The sequence below is a fragment of the Balaenoptera borealis genome (genome assembly GCF_965194805.1).
Source record: "Balaenoptera borealis genome assembly, chromosome: 1".
Classification (NCBI taxonomy): Eukaryota; Metazoa; Chordata; class Mammalia; order Artiodactyla; family Balaenopteridae; genus Balaenoptera; species Balaenoptera borealis.
Window position 1 is genome coordinate 139,923,784 of NC_138860.1, and position 12,522 is coordinate 139,936,305.

Consider the following 12,522-nt stretch of genomic DNA (forward strand, 5'->3'; position numbering starts at 1 on the left):
ATATTCATTTAAAAGATATAGAAATCTAGGCGTGTCTCCTTCCTGACTGTCCTCTGTGGTTTGTCTGTGAGAACTGCTGATAGCAATATGTCTTCAGGAAATGCCAAAATTGGGCACCGTGCCCCACAGTTCAAAGCAACTGCTGTAATGCCAGTGGTCAGTTCAAAGATATCAGCCTGTCTGACTACAAAGGAAAATATGTTGTGTTCTTCTTTTACCCTCTTGACTTCACCTTTGTGTGCCCCACGGAGATCACTTTCAATGATAGGGCAGAAGAATTTAAGAAACTCAACTGCCAAGTGATTCGTGCTTCTGTGGATTCGCACTTCTGTCACCTGGCATGGATCAACACACCCAAGAAACAAGGAGGACTAGGACCCATGAACATTCCCTTGATACCAGACCCCAAGCGCACCATTGCTCAGGACTATGGGGTCTTAAAGGCCGATGAAGGCATCTCATTCAGGGGCCTTTTTATTATTGATGATAAAGGTATCCTTCGACAGATCACCATAAATGACCTTCCTGTTGGCTGTTCTGTGGATGAGACACTGAGACTAGTTCAGGCTTTCCAGTTTACTGACAAACATGGAAAAGTGTGCCCAGCTGGCTGGAAGCCTGGCAGTGATACCATCAAGCCTGATGTCCAGAAAAGCAAAGAATATTTCTCTAAGCAGAAGTGAGCACTGGGCCATTTTAGGGCCAGGCTGCAGTAGGTGGCCATGAGAACAAAACCTCTTTTGTACTATTGTCATGCTTAAAACACAAGACCTTACACTCAGCCCAGATGTGGTGTGGGACAGGACAGGCCTTTCCTGCAGGGGTTGGGGAGGCCAGCCTTTCTTCCTCTGGAGGGAATGGCCTGAGCTGTATTATGGGGCAGGCAAACTGATGTGTATAGTAGTAGGGTATCACTTTTGGTCTTCTGTAGTTTTATTAAACTTGAGCTGGGGAAAAAAAAAAAAAAAGATATAGAAATCTAGATTTCATAGGTTTAATTTTTAATATTATAAAAGGTCATGAATCAGTGACATGTCAAGTTTTTATAATATAAAATATTAAGTAGGTTTAAATTTAATAAAATATATTTTAGATATGCTGTGATTAGCCTGATTCATATTTACTATTTAACATTTGAGTGCTAAGCGTGTACTAGAAACTACAGAGAAACAAAGAAGTCTCCTCATTTTACCTAATTTGTTGTAATGAAACCTATAATGAGATCTTAAACTTTTGAATGACTTTTATTTTACTTTAATCAGGTGCTTTTTATCTTAAAGCTATCACTACTAGGTTTGCTTTCACAAAAATATATGAAGATGTATGTGTTTTCTTCAAGCTCTATATAGTTCTGGGGGTTTTTTCATTCACTTGATATATCTTTTGTTTAAAATTAAAAATTAGTGCCTTAGAGATAGAACATCTCTATCCTGAAATGTGAATAGATTTTAAGTGGATACATACTCAATTTCCATATTGAAATTAAATATGGACTTAAGGGAACATTTCTTTTGCCCATAAAAAGATTGGTCACATGATCTCGGTTGACATTTAAGTGGATAATTATCACAGATTATAGTACTAGGTAAGCTCTTTTTTAAAAAGTCATATAGCAAGGGTTCCTGCGGTGCTGGTAATATTCTATTTCTATGTGATGGTTATGCGAGTTCATGCTATAATTATTCATTAAACCGCACATATGTGTTTTATGTACTCTTTGATATATAGATCACACATACGGAAGTCTCAAAATAGGAGAACTCTGTCTAGAATCTTATATCGGATTATGTCATTTGTAATCATTACATTGCTTTTCCTAATATGTCATCTTATATGTGTTTTAGAAATAGGAAGGCCTGGGTCTTATAAAGTAATTTAAGTTCCGAATGAAGTCATAACTTCTGTTAACAATTCTCACTTTTTGAATATTGTACAAAACATAAGGTACAAATTTAAATAAGCACTTTTACTTAAATAGCATTTTCAAGGACATTTTAGGTGCTACTCACTTCCCATCACACTTAGGGTATATAAGTCAAAACTTTATCATGACTTTCAGGGCTATATGTCATCTAATACCTGACTACCTCACCTGCCTCATTTTCTGCTGCCCTTCTGATGTTTACAATGCTTTAGCCACTCTTACTTTCTGGCTATTCGTCAATCGTGCTGAGCCTGTTGCCTCCACAAGAACTGCACTTGCACTTTTCTCAATCTCGAATATTCTTCCTCCAGGTATTTATATGTACTTTCTATATTCATTTGAATCACATACTATGTGAACAGGTGACATTATTAACTTTAAATCTATTTATAGTTATAAAAGGAAGAAAAATGTGGTTCTAAGTCTTCCCTCTACTTAGACTCTGCATGGCCCACAAATGGGGTGAATGCTTCCAGTTTATACATTTAAGATACACACATACGGGGCATCTGCGCAGACAAATGGAAGTGTAGGTGACGGTCTGAGACAGCACCGCCAAGCTGGGAACCGGGGAAATGGCAGAGGCTGAACCCAAGACCGTGCAGGATCTCACCTCGGGGGTGCAGACACTCCTGCAACAGATGCAAGATAAATTTCAGACCATGTTTGACCAGATCATTGGAAGAATTGATGACATGAGCAGTCACATTGATGGCCTGGAGAAAAACATCGCAGACCTCATGACACAGGCCGGGGTGGAAGAGCTGGACGGGGAAAGCAAGATCCCTGCCACACAGAAGAGTTGAAGGTTGCTCATCTGCACTGGAATCTGGAACACCCTTTTTACAAGCCAAGAGAAGCCAGATGGCTTTTTGCAACTAACTACTCTGTGTAGACAGGTTTTATATTATAATAAAGTGTGCATTCTTCTTACCACATACTATAGAGTTAGTTTATAGAGTGATTTCCCTCCCCTGCCCCCCATGTTTCCTGAACATGGTAACTTCACGTCTTGGACCTTGGTCAGTTGTGCTATTAAACACTAAAACTTTGGCGGTTCCTGCATACAATAGTCAAATTTTTTAGTGTATTTTTGTGAAGTCATTTTTTTTTTCTATCATTCCCTTTGTAGTAGTTGCTGTTTGATAAAAGTTGCTGTGTAATTTTTTTATTAGACATAGGGTAGATCCTTGGTTATAATAAGATTTTGTGAAGTAAGGCATTGATAGTTAAGGTTCTTTGATCCTCAGAGTGACTGTTGAGTGAACACCAAATAGTGTGTTGGCGATACTTTCCAAGTGGTTAAAAACATTTAAAATTGTGTATTCAGAAATATCTGGCACTACTCTGTCGCCAGAACTCGGAATGGAACCACGATTTTATGTCTGAGTCCCTGAGGTCATATGCTACAGTAACAAAGAGTGACCACAAGCCACTTTACTGTTAGCATTTTTAAATACGGACAATGACAGAGTTGCCTGATGTGATGAGGCTTTCAGAAGTTAGAGTTTTGCCTGAGGTTTGAACCTTCAGTAGGACCCTACCTTGTCCATCTACAGCAGTTACCATAGGAAATCTGGCAGGACTTTACAACTAAGCTACTCCATCTTTTGAGCTACTGGCTGGGAAAAGAAACAGAAAAGGAAAACAGACCATGTTAAGTCCATGCCTACTAAATAACTAGCAGTAGGCTTGAGTTTTTAAGAAATACTGTTTCTTTAAACTGTTTCTTACCTAAATTCGAGGAGAGTATTGGCTTTATTATTGATGATGGAAGACAGGGAAAATAACTCCTGCGGCTCAGCCGTGCAGTGTCAGGAGTGCTGAGCCCAGAGGCAGTGTTGATGGGAAGGAGACCCATGCAACTGTCACAGCAGGATGATTTTGTATAGAGAATATGGAAGAAGTTGAGGAATGGAACAGTGCTTTAGAGAAGGAAACCCGTAGTCAACACAGCGTGATTTTTTTAAAGTTTCCTATGTCACTAGTCTTAATTGTTAGTATTGCAAATATATAATAATATTAAGGAATAACTTGTCCTATTTATAAATTATATGGGGAACACAGAGGAGTCGATTTCTTCTGGGATAAAATGAATTTCCCACTGTTCTCACCGAGCTGTAGAAACTCCCTCACTGGGCCGGTAGGTTGTGCTGCGAGGTGTGGCCCTGAAAGCCCAGAGCCAGCTGGACTCAGGGACTGGATGGAACCGCATGCAAGATGCTTCCAAGCCTGGGAAATGGCAAGTGGACCGTCAGGATGTAAGCAGTTGGCTTCCTTAAGTAACAGGAAGGTTTCAGAGGAAGCTCCCCTGACCAAAAATACCTGCCGTGAATAAAGGTGCCTGAAATCCTGCTTAAAAAAAAAAAAAAAAGATACACACACACACACACACACACTCTTATTTATTTATTTATCACCATATATATTGATTACATTTATGTATGTTTGTGTGTGTATATCATTATATTGCTATCCCCTCCCCTACCCCTTAGCAAATTTTTTCCAAACTAGTATCCTTTTCAGAGGAGAGGAAAGATGGTAAAATTTTCTGTTCCTTTACTCCCAAGATTGCATCAGACTTATTTTTTAATAGTTGGGGTAGAAGGATAAACAACAAATTTGCATAGTCAAAGAGAGTACTTGTAAATTAGACAATAGATCTGTAGAGATCACCCAGACTGTAGCAATGTAACAGCACAGAGAGATAAAGAGATGGAGTATATGATAAAACAGTAAAGAGAAATAATGGATAGAATAAGCTCCAACATATGTCAAATAGGAGTTCTACAAGGAGGAAATAGAATGGAGCAGAGGCAATATCTAAGATATATGGACTATCGGTTTTTCATAATTGAGGAAAGACAGGAATTTCCAGATCAGACTAGCATGCTTCATCTGAGCAGGGTGAAATAAAACAAATTAAAACAAATTCACACCTAATCTTATCATGGTAAAAATGCAGAACATCAAAGACAAAGAGAAAATTTTAATGACAGCTTGACAGTAGACTTCTCATCAGTATCTATAGGCTGCAGCAGGAAATGGAGTAATAATACCAACTGAAAATCACAGCTGAACTTTATTCAGGAAGTAAGAATGAAGTAAAGGTATTTTCAGACAGTCTGAGAGAATTTACCATTCACAGATATTCCCTGAAAGGATTACTAAAGAATGTACTTCTGTAAGTACGTGCTCATAATTGAGCCTCAAATAAAGGAATGAAATGCAAAGAGCAATGGTAAAAAAAAATAAATTAGCAAACATGTTGGTAGATCTATAAATCTAGTTATAAAACTGTGATTACAAATCTTGCTGACTATAAAGCAAAAGAAAAACAACTTGATAGGGGGTTGAAAACAAATACTAATAGACCATAATAGCATGGGAGATATATGAGGAAGCAGAAAGGAATTAAAAATTTTAAGGTCCTTGTAATTTTCAGGGAGCAGATGGAATATCTGTCACTTGACTTTTTAATTGTATTTTTGTTTACTTGCCTGTAAAATGGGGAAAATAATAATATCTACCTCAGGATTGTTGTGAGAATTAAAAGAATTAATGTACAAAAAGGACTTAGAACAGTGCCTGGCATATAGTAAGTGTTCAATACATATTTTAGCTATACTTTAAAATATTATTATTATACTTTAAGACGTCAGATGATTTAATGTAAAAGGAAAAAAAAACAGTGAATATTAGCTTTTTATAAAAGCTAAGAGTTGGTATAAGAATATTAATATTAACATAGACCAAAATAGACTTTAAGACAAAAAGGCTTTATTGAAGATAATACGAATTTTTACATAATGAGAGAAGGAAAGATTCACTACCAGAAAAAGGATGCTGACCTTTGTGCATCAAAAATAAAAACTCGGGCTTCCCTGGTGGCGCAGTGGTTGAGAATCTGCCTGCTAACGCAGGGGACACGGGTTCGAGCCCTGGTCTGGGAAGATCCCACATGCCGCAGAGCAGCTAGGCCCGTGAGCCATAATTACTGAGCCTGCGCGTCTGGAGCCTGTGCTCCGCAACAAGAGAGGCCGCGATAGTGAGAGGCCCGTGCACCACGATGAAGAGTGGCCCCCACTCGCCACAACTAGAGAAAGCCCTCGCACAGAAACGAAGACCCAACACAGCCAAAAATAAATTTAAAAATTAAAAAAAAAAAAAAAAAGCCTCAAAACATGACGAAATAGGACAGGATTACAAGGAGAAACTCACAAATCCCTAATCATGATAGGAGATTTTAAACTACCTCTTTCAGAAACTGATAAAATGGATAAAAATAAATTAGGAAAGATATAGACAGTTTGTTTGTTTTTATTGTCATTCAACCAATATTTTTTTCTTCCAGTTTTATTGAGCTATAATTGACATATAGCACTGTTTAAGTTTAAGGTGTGCAGCATAATGATTTGACTTACATACATCATGAAATGATTACCACAATAAGTTTAGTGAACATCCATCATTTCATATGGAAGCAAAATAAAAGAAAAAGGAAAAAAATTTTTTCCCTGTGATGGGAACTCTTAGGATTTCTCTCTTAACAACTTTCATATATAACATATCACAGTATTAATTATATTTATTGTGTTGTACATTACATCCCTAGTACTTATTTATCTTATAACTGAAGTTTGTACCTTTTGACTACCTTCATCTCATTCCTCCTCCCGCCACCCTGTGCCTCTAGTAACCACAAATCTGACCTCTTTTTCTATGTGTTTGTTTGGTTTGGAGGTATAATTGACATACAACACTATGTTAGTAGTGTACAACTGGTGTACAACATAGTGATTCGATATTTCTATACATCACATAATGATCACCACCATGAGTCTAGTTACGATCTATCACCATAAAAAAATACCACATTATTATTGATTATATTCCCCAAATGTACAATTCATGCCTGGGACTTACTTATTTTATAACTGGAAGTTTGTACTCTTAATCTCCCTCACCAATTTCTCTCATCCCTCCATTTCCCTCCCCTCTGGCAACCACCTGTTTGTTCTCTGTATCTATGACCGTTTCTGTTTTGTTACATTTGTTCATTTATTTGGTTTTTTAGATCCCACATATAAAAGAAATCATATGATACTTGTCTTTCTTTCTCTGACTTATTTCACTTAGCATAATACCCTCTAGGTCCATTAATGTTGTCACAAATGGCAGTTTCATTCTTTTTTAATGGCTGAGTAATATTCCCTTGTATATATATATATATATATATATATATACCACATTTTCTTTATCTGTTGATGAGCACTTACGTTGCTTTTAATATCTTGGCTATTGTAAATAATGCTGCAATGAACATAAGGATGCATATATCCTTTCTAATTAGTGTTTTTATTTTCTTTGGATAAATACCCAGGAGTGGAATTGCTGGGTCATATGGTAGTTCTATTTTTACATTTTGGAGGAACCTTCACACTGTATTCCATAGTGGCTGCACCAATTTACATTCCCACTAAACAGTGCACAAGTATTCTCTTTTCTCTACATCCTTGCCAACACTTGTTATTTCTTGTCTTTTTGATAATAGCCATTCTGACATGTATGAGGTGGTTTTGATTTGCATTTCCCTGATGATTAGTCATGTTGAGCATCTTTTCATGTGCCTGCTGGCCATCTGTATGTCTTCTTTAGAAAAATGTCTGTTGAGATACTCTGCCCATTTTTTAATCAGGTTGTTTGGTTTTTTGATGTTGAGTTGTATAAGTTCTTTGTATATTTTGGATATTAACTCCTTACCAGACATATCATTTGTAAATATCTTCTCCCATTCAGTAGGTGGCCTTTTTGTTTTGTTGATAGTTCGCTTCGCTATGCAAAACTTTTTTGGTTTGATGTAGTCCCGTTTATTTATTTTTGCTTTTGTTTCCCTTGCCTGAGGAGATAATATCAAAAAAAATATTACTGAGACCGATGTCAAAGAGCTTACTGCCTATGATTTCTTCTAGAAGTTTTATGGTTTCAGGTCTTACATTTAAGTCTTTAATCCATTTTGAGTTTATTTTTGTGCATGGTGTGAGACTGTAGTCCAGTCTGATTTTGCATGTAGCTGTCCAGTTTTCCCAGCATCATTTATTGAAGAGACTGTCTTTTCCCCATTGTATATTCTTTGTTGTAGATTAATTTCCCATATAAGTGTGGGTTGGGTTCACTTCTGGCCTCTCTCTTCTGTTCCTTTGATCTATGTGTCTGTTTTGGTGCCAGTACCATACTGTTTTGATTACTGTAGCTTTGTACAATAGTATAGTTTGAAATCAGAGAACACAAAACTCTACCTTTGTTCTTTCTCAAGATCGTTTTGGCCAGTTGGGTTTCTTTTTTGTTGGAAAGTATAAAATATTTAGAATTGAGTGATAATGAAAACATGTCGGCACTTAGAGGAAAAAATTTATACGTAAACGCTGCATGATACTAGAAGAGTTCTTGGGGACTTCTCTGGCAGTCCAGTGGTTAGGGCTTTGTGTTTCCATTGCAGGGGGTGCAGGTTCAATGCCTGGTTGGGCAACTAGGATCCCACATGCCACGTGGCACAGACAATAAATAAATAAGTAAATGAGTTCTTAGTGGAAAACTTATATTTATAAATGCATATATTGTAAAAGAAAGAATGACTGAAAACTAATGAGCTGAGCATTCAACTAAGAAAGATAGAAAAAGAACAGTAGGACAAACCCTAAAAAGTAGAAGGAAATAGTAAAAAATATAAACAGAAATTATTACATAGAAATGGTTAATTAAAAGAATAACAGCATCTCATTCACCTCTTAGCCTACAGGCTCCAACTTGATCTGGCAATAACTCTTTTAGAAAAAAATTAACTAGTATGTGACAACTTAGATAAGTAATTTGAACCTCTGGGTCAAGGTTTTCCTCAACTCTTTTTTGGTTTGGGACCAAATGATGCCTCAGATGTGTGCCAACTGTAAAGTATATGTATCTAGAAGCAGCATGATACTGGTCTCAATCTGTTTGAACTTTAGATTAATTTATTAATAAGCAATCATAGCATCAAGGTTAATAGCACAGTTTTTGCAGCCAAATGGCTGGATTTAGATCCTGACTCTGCCACTTACTAGCATTGGGGCTTTAGATAAATTTTATGACTATTCTGTGCCTTTGTTTCCTCAAAGGGAATAAGAGTGACTATCTCAGAGCTGTGCAGATTAACTAGTTAATATATATAACATTTAAAACAGTGCCTGGCCCTAAAGGCACTTTACAAGTGTTAGCCGTTATCGTCATCATCACTGATTATACTTCTAAATGTTATAGTCTATTGAAAGCTATCTTCATTAGTTAGAGAAAGGGCTTCTGGGAGCCTTACCAGAAAGTCCGAATACAATTTTGAAATTAGTCCAGATTCAGTGATGGTACATTTATCACCAGTGTTTTGTGAAACTGCATTTAAAGGGAGTCAAGTACACAATTATTAATCATACATAACCTAGCAAGAAAAAGACTATGTAGAATCCACAGTCCTTTAGCTATGTTAATTGCTACTAAAATGGAATGAAATAAGGAAAGTGATTATTAAGTAACTGGAAAACTCTTGGTGATATATTAGAGTCTACTCAACAAGTCTTTGATAACTGATCCAAATGTTATTCTTTGAGACATTAAAACTCCTCCTCTTTAACAAATGGAAAGAATATTAAAAACATAAGTCCTTCCATGAGAAGATTGAGATTAATGCTATTGATTATGTTTTATAGGATGTGATATCTGACTAATCCTCTTACTATAATCAAAATGTTTAGAAAGGCCTTAAACACCTGGTGAAAATTCAAATAAAGCATTCTTTTGCTATTTCTCACCTAGCGTTACTGACTGCTCGTGCTAAAATGTGAAAAATAATTACAAGTTAAAGGAACAAAGTAATTTTAATATTGTGGAGCTTTATTGAATGCAGATAGCATAATACAAAATTCAGGAAATTAGTATTAACCTTTAGGCAAAGATTTTATGAAATAAAGTTTTAATGTGCACTGTGGCTTTCATTAGTGTTTTTTTCTAAGAAATATATTTTTTAAGAGACAGATTTTTTTTTTTTTTTTTTGGCTGTGTTGGGTCTTCATTGCTGCGTGCAGGCTTTCTCTAGTTGCAGCGAGCGGGGGCTACTCTTCGTTGTGGTGCACGGGCTTCTCATTGCAGTGGCTTCTCCTGTTGCAGAGCACAGGCTCTAGGCGCATGGGCTTCAGCAGTTTCAGTGTGCAGGCTTCAGTAGTTGTGGCATGAGGGCTCAGTAGTTGTGGCTCCCAGGCTCTAGAGCACAGGCTCAGTAGTTGTGGCACACAGGCTTAGTTGCTCCACAGCATGTGGGATCTTCCTGGACCAGGGCTCAAACCCATGTCCCTTGCATTGGCAGGTGGATTCTTAACCACTGCACCACCAGAGAAGCCCAGAGAGACAGATTTTAATAGACTTATTTCCTGAAAGTTTTCTAAAATCATAAATAAAATATTATTACTCTTTTTCCCTTTCATCTTTTATTAAATAAACTCTTAACCATATTTATTTATTCTGTTTGGAATTTAAGGATACCAACAAATCAAATAATGAAAAGTTAATAAACAAGAGAGGTGACTAGTACTTTAGCAAAATTTCTAAACCACAAGTTTTTCTCTTTTTGGTATTAAAGACTATTTTGAGATAACAATTTAGTTATGACATAATTTTTTTGAGAGAAAGCATAATGTCCAAAGTAACAATGAGGGAAATTATCGTTAATCAGTTTCTGAACCAACTCCCTCAATGAAATTGTAAATGCCAGAGAATAGGAAATAATACTATAAATAATCTTTTCCTCTAGTAATAGGTGCAAATAAGAGTAATGGAATAAAAATTAAATGAAGGAAGAAATGTAAACCAGCATTGGATAGTCTGCTCCAGACAATATATCAATGTTTCTTAATGTGTTAATAAATTACATTTAAATTTTAAAGAAATTGCCTTCATGTTATCTGTGTATTTGGTTTCATCTGGAAGTATTGGATCCTCCTGCAGTATTATCTAGAACTATACTGTCCAATACATGTACATGTTGAGCATTTGGAATGTGACTCAGATGAATTGAAATGTGCTATAAGTGTAAAATACACACCAGATATTAAAAACTTGATGTGAAAAAAAGAATATGAATTACCTCATTAATAATTTATACTGATTATGTGTTAAAGTTAGAATATTTTGGGTATATTGGGTTAAATCAAATATTCAAGTTTATTTCACTGTTTTTCCTTTTTTTAAAAATTTTGCTAGTAGAAGATTTTAAATTACATAAGTGGCTCACATTACATTTCTTTTGGAGAGTATGAGCTAGTTTTTCATGGTACATTGTATCAAACAATTTTTTAGAAAAATAACAAGAATATTGAGTAAATAATAGTTCCTGTGCCAGTTGTTGACCAAACGGAACTACGTTAAAATGTGTAGTGCGAGGAGGGCGTCAATGTTTATACGTTATAAAAAGTGGTTTCTCCTGTTTTTCACTAGTAGTAAAGAGTTTGGATTATTAATTCATTTGCTTGTTTCAATAAACTTTTATCAAAGGCCAGTATATGTAAAACACTGATATTCTTTAACTATGCTAATGTGTCCTCAAATACTCATTCATCGAATATGTTTAACATATATTGTGCACATAGCACTATAAAGTACTGTAGAACAAAAATCTATAAATGGTTAGCTCATAAAACAGTTGTCCACTTGACTACTAATAAGTGCAAACATCATGTTCTACTATAAAATCGAATTTACATGTCAACCCAGCATACATTTGAGGGATTATAACTTAATTACATTTGTATTTCCATTTGTGCTTCTGTCAACTTGTTAAAGTTTAGCTAAGCGATGGCATTAGATAACTACATAGTATTTTAAATGGATAGAATTTGTTTATTTCTTTTATTAATATCTAAAATAAATACCTTAATGAATGAAATATTTTAGTAGGCACCGAAGATCTTAACAAGAATTTACTAAATCAATATGCATTTTTAACCTGAAGTATAGTTGATTTACAATACTGTGTTAGTTTCAAGTGCACAGCATAGTGATTCAGTATTTTTTCAGATTATATTCCATTATAGTTTATTAAAAGATAATGGGTATAATTCCCTGTGCTATATAGTATATCCTCATTGCTTGTCTATCTTATATATAATTGTCTGTATCTGTTAATCCTATACCCTAATTTGTCCCTCCCTTTTTCCCTTTCCCCTTTGATACCCACAAGTTTGTTTTCTGTATCTGTGCGTCTGTTTCTGTTTTGCATATACATTCATTTGTATTATTTTTTTTAGATTCGACTTATAAGTGATACCATACAGTATTTGAAATATTTTCATAGGCACTAAAGATCTTTCCAAGAATTTACTAAATCAATATGCATTTAAACAGTCAGGTACTTTTACCCCTAAAATCGTATTTATTTTACTGTGATATCCTGAGGAACTCACTATTTTCTAGATATTAGTATCAACAATCCCTTGTTGTTAACTCTGAGACAAAAAAAAATAGGGGTTAAATAATGCAAGCTGGAAACTTTAATATATTTTTGATTAAAAAAAATATAT

General features: G+C 35.4%; 1 protein-coding gene and 2 pseudogenes across 8 annotated transcripts in view; all 3 read left to right on the forward strand.

Moving 5' to 3' along the window:
• Nucleotides 1-12,522, forward strand: part of ITGB3BP (integrin subunit beta 3 binding protein) — an 87,918-nt gene that overhangs the window by 35,854 nt on the left and 39,542 nt on the right. The window lies entirely within an intron of this gene.
• On the forward strand, nt 73-968 carry LOC309613005 (peroxiredoxin-1 pseudogene; annotated as a pseudogene). Its single transcript has one exon. The product of its transcript is annotated as a peroxiredoxin-1 pseudogene (transcript).
• On the forward strand, nt 1,192-5,698 carry LOC309613308 (heat shock factor-binding protein 1 pseudogene; annotated as a pseudogene). Its single transcript has one exon. The product of its transcript is annotated as a heat shock factor-binding protein 1 pseudogene (transcript).